Source organism: Staurois parvus, unplaced genomic scaffold, assembly GCF_062004578.1.
Source record: "Staurois parvus isolate SC_StPar_1 unplaced genomic scaffold, SC_StPar_1.0 ptg000061l, whole genome shotgun sequence".
NCBI lineage: Eukaryota > Metazoa > Chordata > Amphibia > Anura > Ranidae > Staurois > Staurois parvus.
This window is the reverse complement of record NW_028317857.1, coordinates 8,288,858-8,301,466: the sequence shown is the minus strand read 5'-3', so window position 1 is coordinate 8,301,466 and position 12,609 is coordinate 8,288,858. Positions and strand designations below refer to the sequence as shown.

At 40.4% G+C, this 12,609-nt stretch overlaps 1 long non-coding RNA gene across 2 annotated transcripts in view; it reads left to right on the top strand.

The window, feature by feature from the left end:
- Positions 1 to 2,484: 2,484 nt before the first annotated feature.
- Positions 2,485 to 12,609, top strand: part of LOC149469749 (uncharacterized) — a 113,925-nt gene continuing 103,800 nt past the window's right edge. Inside the window, exons 1-2 of one of the 2 annotated variants that reach the window (XR_016311525.1) lie at positions 2,485 to 2,686; positions 2,799 to 2,906. This is a non-coding gene — a long non-coding RNA (uncharacterized LOC149469749). Of the gene's footprint in view, positions 2,697 to 2,794; positions 2,907 to 12,609 lie in introns of both variants that reach the window. The other variant, XR_016311524.1, reaches the window with a different exon arrangement.

The window sequence follows — 12,609 nt, the reverse complement described above, 5'->3', positions numbered from 1 at the left end:
TTAGAAGTGGAGAATTCGAAGAGTTTATATGGTGTAAGGTAAATCCAATTGTCACAGGCATTGGTAATAATGACTGGGCAGCAATGGACAATCATCACAATATTTAGGCAGACAATGGGTAGAAACAGAGTGAAGAATGACACACATACCCACTCCCATCTTACGTTAGCTCACAGCATCTCCTTACAGCATCTGACTCTGGTATTGACCATTTTTCCTCATGTGTGTTTATCTTACTTTAAGTGCTGTCCTTGCCACATGGTACACTCAGCCATTGGTTGTCATCTAGTCAAAAAGTCCTGTGCAGGCACCATCAAGGGGGATATCAATGCACCTATCTATGCATGCACTTTCATGGCATCCCGCAGTTGGCTGTACTTGGAGTAGACCACATCCTCCTTCCTACTCTTGATATGCCACTGTCTGAACTGTGAAAGCTGTGCCCAAAAACATCAAGCAGAAGACAATACACTAGTCACTAGGATAACCTGTGATCTCCCTGCAGCTGATGTTTTCTCCAGTATTGACTTACTATGTCTTGTTCCATTCTGACCCTGATTTATTAAAGGAGTAGTGCATGTTCAAGTTCAAAGTGAATGTTCACTAATCTTAGTGAGTTAGCTGAACAGTGAAAATTCACTTTGCAAAGAATATCCAATTATGTACAAAGAAAATTAAAACTAACAGTATTTTTCCTCAAACATGATTGGATGATGGAAGTTAGCACAACTTCACTCATTCACTGCAATTATTCCTGGTATGATGACTTGTGTGATAATATCCAAAAACAGCAGGAGATATACAGAAAGCATTGATCTATAGAATGAATAAAGGATTTACATGGCAAATCTTTGCCTTGCAGGTCTTCAGGTTAGCTTCCTCCCCAACAAGCGGCACAGCAGTATCATCCCCAAGTCAATTTCCAAATCTGATGGAACCTGCAGTCATAGGCAGCTGTGCCTTAAGCCAGTCATAGATGGATCGATGGATGGATGGGCAGGCTGGTTTTACTGATGTCAGTTCAGCAATCACTGCCAATGGCTATAGGAAAGGCTCTCTGCTGGCACAACATAATAGTACTGTGGGAGTGGTTTCCCCATCAACGCTAACTGTGTTGATGAGAGAATCAAGCAATTTCCCACGGGTGGAAGGAAAGAAAATGGCATTATCTATGGGCTGCTTTAGATGATTTCTATTTGCATAAAATAACCCAGAATTGGGTGTCTTGTGACTTGAAACCTATTTAATGGGCTAAATATAAGGCTAATCATTGAGCAGAACTCAGTGTTGAGACTGAAGTTTAGATTGTTATCTGTGCAATATATATTGCTATGAAACATCAACATGCATGAAAAGTGGATGGAAAAACAATCAGTAGAGGTTTGCTTATTTGTGGATACAGTGGTAAGAGGTTAGCAACACTGCCACGTTTCATGGCTGTCTACATCCTTGCTATGGAGATTTGCCCTCTCTATTTGTCTTGGTGACCACCATCACTAATAGGAACTAAAAGTGAGAGTACATATTCAAACATACACATATGTTTCAATGACACTGTCTAAGAAGGGAATTCTGCTCACTTTGTAGAGATTCCTTTTCATTTCTTGTGGTATCTCTGTGACAAGAAGCGAAGGGAAATATCTCTCGCAGAGTGCAGACAACAAAAATTAAACTGACAGGGGTTTCATCCTTCCCTACTCTATCCTAAACTACACAAAAAGCTATTTTGGCTATGCATACACTTTAATAGGTAAGACCAATGTGAATATTTCAAAGTTCTCATAAAATGTTACGGCTCCAACTTTGATTTTTTTTCTCTTTTGTACATCTCAGTGCTGTTGATCTCCTGTAGTATCTTTACAGCCATGTCCAGACTACAGAGGGCTTCTTAATGGTAACCCTGTTGGATGATGTATGCACAATGAGCATCAGTACAACTGCCTAAAGTCCCCACCGGAAGCACAGGTGACAGGGCGACCACATTGGAGAGCTATTGGAAGACAGGGACAGAGTGTTATCACCCTATAACAAAAAGTGCCAAAAGATGGACCTTAATGGCAATATCACTAGATATTATTTAAACAAAAGCTGTAGATTTTCAAAAGATTTAAATAATATTTGAAATTAAATTACATGTTAAAAATTATATGAGGCTTTATTGATTGGGTTTACATCTACTGTAACAGAAAGTGACAGATCCTGCATTACCTGCATCAAAAGTCATTTGACTGGCAATCATAGGCTGGCATCAAAGATATAGCTATAGCCATATAAACATGGATTTAAAGAAGTACAGCCAAAGCTTTTTGGCTGTACTTCTGTGGATAACAGAACAAACTGCACTCCTGTGACCCATTTTCAGCTGACAGAGGACTGAAGCCCGCTGTCGGCTGACATCACTCATCCAGTCCAGGCTGGGAAAAGATCTCGACGACGAAGTCGAGTGGCACTTGGCTCAACCTGTCAGCGAAGCGCTGAGAATCTGAGCCAGCCGCTCCCTCCACAGCCCAAAGCTCAAGTGAGCCCTGTGGGGGCTGAGCAGACAGTGGTGACTGACAGGTGACTGACAATCCCGCTCTCTGTTCAGAGAGGAGAGATCAGCGGTCATGTGATCGCTGAGTTCTCACCCTTGGAGCCGGCGGATGACAGATGCAGCATTGGACTGATGCTGCATTCACCTAGGCAAGTGTAAATAGGTAAATCTTTTAATGATCACTCTGATCACTGTCCCAGGAGTTGAAAAGCGCAGAATAATTTTCTGTGCATTGATCACATATTTATTCACCTTCCATAGGCAGCTTAGTTCTGACTGACAACAAAGAATGAGTTCAGATCAGCAGCTCACCAAGGAGGAAGCTGAGTCTGGAAGTAGCAGCCCTACCTGTACCTCCATACCCTGGAGTGAGGTATTTAGAATGTCTGACTGCTGTAATTGTTAATTTATGGTGTCCTAATAATAAGGGGTATAGGTTATATAGAAACTGTATAGGGGTGTATTATTAACTCTGACCACCAATGCTAAAGTAGATGTTTAGGTAACGTTTTCAAATTCTCGTGGATAAATTACTGACATTAGCTTCCTTAAAATATGTGGTACTCGAATTGCATTGGGTCTAAGCTGTTGACATAATTTCCTGGTCTACCTCCAATGTCATTCCCGGTGTTATGGACCGTACGCTGGCTCCGAGGTACAAGCAGTGGTGCTGAGGAAAGGTCCACAAGTGAGCTGTCTTTGTTGGTGCCTATATAATTTTGGATATTTTTAACCTCTTTGTTTAATAAATACTTTCTACATTATAAGCATTTTGTCTGGGCTGATTGTCTGTTCCAGATATATGAGAGTTGGCAGTGGATTCTTCAGCAGATTGACCATAATGATCACATATACTGGATGTGACATACTGTATAGCACTTGCAAGCTGCTTTGGTAGCCACATAGGTCTGGTGGAGTGAGGAATTTATCTGTAACACGTGGTGGAGCACATTGAGTCTCAGAAGATAGAGTCACTTAGTTAATTCTCACGTTCATGGTGATTGGAGATAAATATATGTATGTGTGACTTTATATACATGTATATGTTATATTGTATTGATGTATGGATATTATTTGACTTTATTGGATTTGTTTCTGTTTTTTTGCATTCCTTTGTAAGCATAGCGCCTATATTATATATATATATTTTTTTTAATTACTGACATGTCACAATGTAAATCAGTATAAATTTTCCAAAAAATATCTACCTTTATTTTCAAAAAAGCAGTTTTAAGGTCCAGGCAATAGACTTTGCCTAGTTAGCAGGATTTATATCATTGTGTCATATTAATCCAGGAAGTAGATGTTGACCCTGAATGATGCATGAATAAAGAAGGAACAGAGGAATTTGGTCGGGGAAGTATTGTTATCACTGAGTGAGAAAATCAATATGTTATACCTACACATTACTTAGCTCTTGATACTGTATATTTCCATGTTGTATGTGCATGCTAAGTCTGCTTTAAGAGGGTTTAAGTAGGAGTGCATTATAGGCCATTTGGCACCGATGGGGGTTTCATGAAAGCTTTCCTTTGGGGCCTTCTGATTTCTAGTTATACCTCCAGCTGGGCTTTTAAATATGTGTTGGTGAGCAAAGTCAGTCAGGAAAAATGCACCTAGAATTTCGTTCAGGTACAGGAACACATCACACTGTCCTCTGTCCAGGTTGCATCTTGACACTAGCATGTACTTCTTTGCCTTCTGTTCTCTGCAGTTAGTGTCTTCCACTGAAGGCCATAAATATGTACAAAATAAATGCCTGTCATTTTTTAAGAATGACTGCACTATTTAAGTCATATTAGTTTGAGAGCTAGAGTTTTAGAATTCCTGTCACATACTTGTCTCAGACTCAAGATCCCTCAAGTATGTGTTTCATGCAGAGAGTTACATTCCATGTATTAGGTCACTGATTAGCCAATGAAAAATTATGCAATTTGTTGTCTGGCAGTATCTGCAAACAAATACTTATAGATTGGCAACAGTGGAGAATGGCTGCCAAATCATAAATCACAAAAAAAGTTGACATACCACATTTTCCAGTTTGTTGGTTGAGCACAAGGATGGCTGACATGCTTGGAATGAAGGGTGGGTACATGTCAGGTTAAGCTGCCTTTAGTTGTTTTTTTATTCATTTTACACAAGTAAATTATTTATCAACACCTATTGTGTTGGGGCTGCACTGCATGGTACTCTTACTTAACTACTGAAAACACTTCAAAACATTTCAAGAATAATATAGACAGGTACCTGTCATCTAGCTGCATTTCGTAGTTATGTTTTTTTAACTCTATTTGTTTTTCTTCTTTGCAAAGAGTAAAGAATTGCACAAACATGAGGTCAATTTACAGTAGTCAGGATTGTAAGACGACTCTTATATCTACTCTTGGATATCTTTAGACTACAGCTGGTACTTGTGCCTGATTGTGCCATAGGGAGAAAATGTAACTGGCCCTTTTGGATTTTTACAACTAATGCCTTTTGTACCCAAAAATAAAGCTGGTGCTGGTCCTATCTGCTATGTACAAAGACATGCACAGTATACTTGAGCCATTGGCATGGAACAAGTATAGACATAATCAGTTCTCACTTTTTTCTGTCTTTTTTGCATGCTGATTCAATGGCAAAGTCAAACAGAGCCATGCAATTAGCATTTTCTGAAGAAGGTAAGCAATGATGTCATTCACATTTCTACTTTAAAAACAACCCTGATGTAATTTGCATACCTTTGAAGAAAGGTAATCAATTTTCAACCAGTCCAGTTCCTGTGATGCTGAACTCTAGAACCCCCCCCCAATCCCCTGGAAACTGACGCCTTTTGTACTGTTGATCTCTTGGGTCCCCTACAGCACTCACCACTTCTTCCCTCTGATCTCACATCAATGCAGGAGAAAGTGATGACATGAGGTCAGAAGGAGGAACCAGTAAGTCCTGCAAGGGTCTTGGGTGATTGCCATCCCAAGAAGAGTCTATTTTCTCCAGCAGACTTCGGGGGACCAGTTCTAGTGTTTTGAGCAGAGTTCTGGTGATGCAGTTAGTGGTAAAGCAGAGTGCTTAGTGCCTTCTCTTAGTGCTAGCAGGGTTTTTAAAAAAAATACTCACTCTGACCTACAAAGCCATTTACAACACTGCCCCTAACTACCTCACCAACCTGATTCCCAAGTACCACCCTACCCGTACCCTTCGCTCTTCACAGGACCTCCTTCTATCTTGCTCCCTGGTCTCCTCCTCACACGCACGTCTGCAAGACTTCTCCAGGTCCTCCCCCATCCTCTGGAACTCACTACCCCAATCCATCAGACTGTCACCTTCCCTCCTCACTTTCAGGCGCTCCCTAAAAACCCACCTCTTCAGGGAAGCCTACCCCACCCTCACCTAACTACTGCTCTCCTTCATTTCTCCTACCACTCCATCCCCCACAGCCACTTCCTCCTGTACCACTACCCCCTCCCTCCTAGATTGTAAGCTCGAAAGAGTAGGGCCCTATAACCCCTCGTGTGCTGTTTGTAGTTGCTGTAATGTTTCATGTATTGTCCCCCCCTCTATTGTACAGCGCTGAGCAAACCCTTTGGCGCTATATAAACTCGATGTAATAATAATAATAATGTTTTAATCATAGCAGCTAGTGATGGGTGAACCAAAGAACTCCACATGGATGGGGCGGTTTCACTCCAAATATAGGCTGGTGAGTCTGTTTTCACCTGCCTCAGCTTGCTTTGTAAACTAATAAAGTGGTTCAAAGTACCTCCTCCACCAAGGAAGTCCACACTTTTGGGGGTATAGGCTCCATAATCCCTACCAATGACCCTTTTTCACTAGTATGAGTGAGGTTCAAAGGGTATCCCACATACAGTCATGGCCAATAATATTGACGCCCCTGTATTTCTGTCAGATAATGCACCACTTCACCCAGAAAATTGTTGCAATTAAAAATTTTTAGGCATTCTCATATTTATTTCTCTTCTTTGTATTGGTGTGACCCAAAAGAGTTGAGAAACAAAAAAACAAATTTAACACATTCCAAAAAAACTCCAAATATTGACTGGATAAAATTACTGGCACCCTCAGTTAATATTTAGTAGCACACCCCTTGGAAAAAATAACTGAAATAAACAGCTTCCTCTAATCATCAATCAGTTTCTTACACTTCCCTACTGGAATTTTGGACCACTCTTCTTTCGCCAACTGCTCCAAGTCTCTCAGATTGGAAGGGTCCCTTTTTCCAACTGCTGTTTGAAGATCTCTTCACAGGTGGTCTATGGGATTGAGATCTGGACTCATTGCTGGCCAGCTCAGTACTCTCCAGTGCTTTGTCTTAAACCATTTCTGGGTGCTTTTTGACATGTGCTTTGGGTCATTGTCCTGCTGTAAGACCTATGACCTTTGATGGAGACCCAACTGCCTGACATTGGGCCCTACATAGCACCCCAGAATTCTTTGGTAGTATTCAGATTTCTTAATGCCATGCACACTGTTAAGACATCCAGTGCCTGAAGCAGCAAACCAAGCCCAAAACATCAGTTACCCTCCACCATGTTTGACTGTAGAGACTGTATTCTTTTATTTAACCCTTTCACTGCCTTGATCACTCCCCCATTCATCCAATCTCCTGTGGCTACCATGCAGGCGCCGCCTTCAGGTGCTGCAGGGCAGACACAGGAGGTTTTTAAATATGTATATTTTCCCCCCAATCTGACCTCCACAATGCCACCCATGCTCACTGATTGCTTGCAGCTCCACTGATCCCACAGCTCCAACAATCTGTCCCCTGGGGCTCCACCAATTCACGATACCATGGCATCTGTCCCATGCTGGCCAGCTTTTTCTCCAACCACTCCCGCTGGCTTTTGATTGTGCACACGGTGGAAGCTGTCATCAGGATGGAGAGCGGGGTGAAGGGCCAGTCAAACATGTGTTTAATATACTAGTCCCCTTCCTTTCCTTGAAAGTATATAGTGAGCAATCAGTAGTGATAGCTCCTCTTTCCATTTATCACTGAAGTATAGTAAACACTGTTTCACTATAGTGAAGTTTTGCGAATGCTCCCATACATTCATGCACAGTGCAGCTCAGACTATCTTCAATCCCTTTCTCTGTCTCCCTTTTTCTGATATCTCACTAAAGACCCCCCCCCACCAATTAAAAAAATAACAAAATATTAAAAAATAAAATTGTAAATAAATAAAAACAAATCAAATAAAAAAAACAGCACACAACATAATAAGGCCTAGTTCACACAGGGCATACTGCAGCGTACGCCCCTACACGGCAAGTGTGCACAGGTGTTCCATGCATCCCTGTTCAGGCAGTCCCATTGTTGTCATTTGGGATGTAGCTACATGTACACAGCCGTTGCTCCCAAATTGACATCCATGTGGGACTGGGTGCATTTCCCTGATCTCACACTGCCTGCGTTTGGGGTTGTGCACCCACACCTACAGAGATGTCAGATTGGAAGCAGTGGCTGTGCCCATGAAGCCCAACTGACATGAATTTTGTCATTCAGTTGGCTTGGAACACCTGGGCATCACCATGCGGGTAAACAAGGTCCTCCATGGGCATACATTTTAGTAAGCCCATGTGACCAAGTTCTCAGCAGCAATTTAGGAGGACTTTCATAAGTTATGTTGTGTTTGTATGCACCAACAATGATTTTAGTGTATGTTCAGTAAAAACAGTGATTTGAAGAACATTTGCTCAACTATTGCAGGGCCTAAAAAATCATTAGCATTTTTTGTTATTCTATAGGTCGGGGGGGGGTTATGTGAAGGGGGCAGAGGACACTGGTTTGGAGGGGAACAGGACACTACTGGGGGAGAGGATGTAGTGTGAAGGGGGGCAGAGAACATTGCTTTGGGGGGTACAGGACACTGCTTTGGGGAAATACAGGACACAACTGTGGGGGGCAAAGGACACAGTACTGGGGGGGTACAGGACACTACTGTGGGGGGAAAAAGGGCAGAGGGCACTACAGTGGGGGGAGTGAAGAAAAGAGGGCAGAGGACACTGCATTGGGGGTACAGGACACTACAGTGGGGGTGATGTAAAGGGGGACAGAGGACACTACTGTGGAGGGATGATGTTTTTTTTAAGGGCGCTGCCTAGTAACTCCATGCTGTCTAGGCAGACCTCAACCTCAGAAAGGTTGCCTACCTCTGCTATGGGTTCTTTGCTTTCAGAAAATATATTATTTGGGGGATGGAGATCTTTCACAAAGTCTGAAAGCTATAAGAGAAAAATAATAGACTCAGATTTTTAGAGTAAATTGTGCCTATTTACAGTTTTGCGCACCTTGACTTTTCACAATTTCACAAAAAGGTGCACTTCAAAATTTACAAATATTTGTTATGTACTAACTCAATATAGTTTTTACTTTTCTATCTAGTAGGAATTTACAGGAATTTTGTAGTTTGCCATGTATGTATCCACTAATAAGGATTTTAGTGTATTTCTAATGAAAATAGCCATTAAATGAACATTTGTGCAAATATCACAGGGCCTAAAAAAAATCAGTAGCATGAGCTACTGAAGGTCAGCTCGAATTTGTCTGGAAGTTGATTGAGATTCTTTATCCACCATTCGAACAATCCTTTGTTGAAATCTTTGAGCAATTTTTCTCTTTTGTCCACATCCAGGGAGGTTAGTTACAGTGCCATGGGCTGTAAACTTCTCGACAATCTTGCGCATAGTGGACACAGGAACATTAAGATCTCTGTAAATAGACTTGTAACCTTGAGATCATCCATGCTTTTCCACAATTTTTGTTCTCAAATCCCCAGACAATTATCTGCTGCTTTTTCTCTTCTGCATGCTCCATGTGGCACACAGAGACACAAAACAGAAAGGCTAAATCAATTTTTCACCATTTTTAACTGGTTGCTGGTGTGATTTCTATATTGTCAGCACCGGTAACGGATACAGGTGAGTTTAATTGCAAATTACAGGAGAATTACAAACTTGGAATGCTGTTATTTCTTATAATTTTGAGAAGGTGCCAATAATTTTGTCCAGCCCATTTTTGGAGTGCCAGATTTGGCTTTTTGGTTCTTCACTTTTTTGTGTCATACCAATACAAACAAAAGAAATAAACATGAGAATACCTAAACATTTGTAATTGCAACAATTTTCTGAGCGAAGTGGTGCATTATCTGACAGAAATGCAGACGTGCCAATATTTTTGGCTATGACTGTATAAAGGCATAAGAAGGTTATGTGGTGAGGATCCTCACCCCCTGTCATATTGATGCCCTAGTAAGAAAGCAATGGGGGTTATTTGCTAAAACTGAAGAGTACAAAATCTGGTACAACTCTGCATAGGAACCAATCAGCATCCAGGTTTTATTGTCAAGGCTTAGTTGAATAAGCTGAAGTTATAAACTGATTGATTACCACGCACAGATGCACCAGATTCTGAGTGTACCAGTTTTAGTAAATCTACCCCACTATTTTTTTCTACGTACCAAGGCAGTACTGATAGTTGTTGAGCACTCTGCATGGATTTCAAATTGAAGTAGTAAAAGGACCATTGGACTTCTTTACTAGCACACATGATGCCATTAAAGTGGATCTTTGTATTATTCAGTATTCACTAATACAAGGGTTTCTGAAAAAAATAAAAATAAAAGCAAAAACTGCCAAATTGCCATTTCAGGAGTGGATACAATTTTTCTTTGCACTGTGTGATTAAATAATCCCTCATGCTCTTTTTCATCTGACCCTTGTGCTTCTGTATTCATTTGCTTGCCAAAACCAAATTCTAGATCTTGGTACTATTCATGTCTGCAGCTACACAACCCGCTTCTCCCTCTCCTCACTTCTCAGCCACAAATCAAGAGCGACACATTTTATTAGTTCCATTTTGCCACATTGCTTTCACATAGTACGTTATTTATGTTAGATATAATGTTTAATGCTTTTATGGCACAGTCTATCTTTATATCCTTGAAATAAGACATCCAGTAAAATAGCTTGCAGGCACCGAGAGCCAAGTGTGTTTTGCAATATGCTCACAAAATTAATTTCTTTTTCAACGGCATTCAAATCTGTAAAAAAAATATTTAGCCATAAATAAAGCGTAAAATACATGAGCTGTTATGGAAATAAGTTGTGTATTATATGCAAAAATAAAAAGCATCTTTTTTTCTTGAACATCTTATTTCCTTGATTTAGAGTCAGACGAATATCCCTTTCATTCTATGAAATGAGACTTTTTAGCTTCGAGGTATAAGCAGAATTTACATTTTAAATGCATCCCCTCCCAAAAGCTCTACTGACACATTTACTGGAATACAAACTGAAAATTGGGATAGAAGATTTCAATAAACAAGTTATGGAGTTTGAAAAACAGCTCTGTAATCTTATCCAAATATGTTATTTAAAGAAAACCTTTGATTCAAAATGGGATTTTTTTGTACAAATCTGAGTATTGTTACAATTTTGCAGGCTTACCTATGAAAGATTTATACTTACCACCAGTTTTTGGATGATTGATTTACTATGACTGGGGCAGCGCCCACCTCTTCCATCAGACCATATATCTTCCACACCTCCCCCAAACCAGATACTCCATTAATCTTACTGGCCACAGATGAAAAAAAGAGGAAAAAAAAACACTCCAGATAACCACCATAATCAAGGTTAATAAACAGTAAAATGCATAAATAGGGATGCGTGAATCTGCCTGGGTTGGATTCAGGATAGAGGTTGGAGTCTATGTAGGCAGGCATATCCCGCTGTTAAATTTTGGTAATTCTCAAGGCTAATAGGCAAGATATTTTCAAAAAACATGTTGACACTACCATGGAGGATATTTAGCAAAAGCAAACATATTTTTTGGGCGATGCATGAAAGCTACATGAAGTGTTACAGAACAGTACTATTTTCAAGGACAGTGACCTATTGAAAAGTTTACTCTATAAAATAAAGCTTAATATAAAATTTAATATAAAAATAAAGCTAAAGCCCTCTACTTTGTACAAACTGGCCAGTGGCAAACCAGTTTAATAGTATAGTTTGTGAGCTTCTTTTTTGCAGTACCACACTGCACTGTATTCAAGTTTGCTTAAATGTCAAAACAGGGTACACAAACATTTCAAAACCACAACCTCGAACCCCCTGATCTCTTTCCCATCTGTTTATCTATAATTATTCCCAAAATATTCAAAAGCTTGACTTCAGGTTTGTGTTTGGTAAAAAAATGGTTAGTGTCAGGTGTTTTTACTGTTGATGAGCCAAATATACCTGGGTTTCCTTCAGGGCAGGGTTGGCTAACATTACTATAATGGTGGTGCCAAATCAGAACCCCACTGAGGTCAATCAAAGTCAAATGATAAAAAACAGTAATGGCCATTTTCTAGGCTTATAGGCAAGGTATTGTCAAACAAATGGCATGGGGGGCTAGGCACTGCCCTGAGGAACATGTAACAAGGCAAAAAAAATTAAATTGAAACATTAAACCCCTCAAAAATTCATTTAATACCATTTGTGGGGGATGCTGTGAACCTGCCTGTAAAGTGGTGTGTCTGTGTGATGTGTACAACCTACTATAGCAAAATTGACTGTACTGTGTTAAATCACCTATTAAGAAGTGGAAAGTTTGGGGATCTCTTCATACCAAGCCAAGTACAGGTAGACCAAGAAGGATTGCAGCCACAACTTCCAGAAGAATTGTTCGGGATACAAAGGGAAATCTGTTCTGGAAAAAGACAGTGTGGTTGTTTTGAAGGAGCACAATATGATTACTCTTGAACAAAAATGAGCTGCATTGTCGAGGTGCCAGAAAGAAGCCTTTACTGCATCAATGACACAAAAAGGCCTGGTTAGGCATGTCAAGGTATTGTCAGGCATATTGTAACCGGGCTTTTTTGTGGCATTGATGTAGTAAAAGCTTCTTTCTGGCACATCGACCAGACAGCTCATTTTTGTGCAAGTATCACCGTATTGTACTCCTTAAAAACAACCATGCATATGCTCAGTTTGGTGTGTGTTGCTAGAGAGTTTTTTTTTTTTCTTGGGAGAGTGCATGTGATCAGCACAGGGCCAACCAGCACTATTCAGACAGAGTCCAGGGGTCCTGCAAC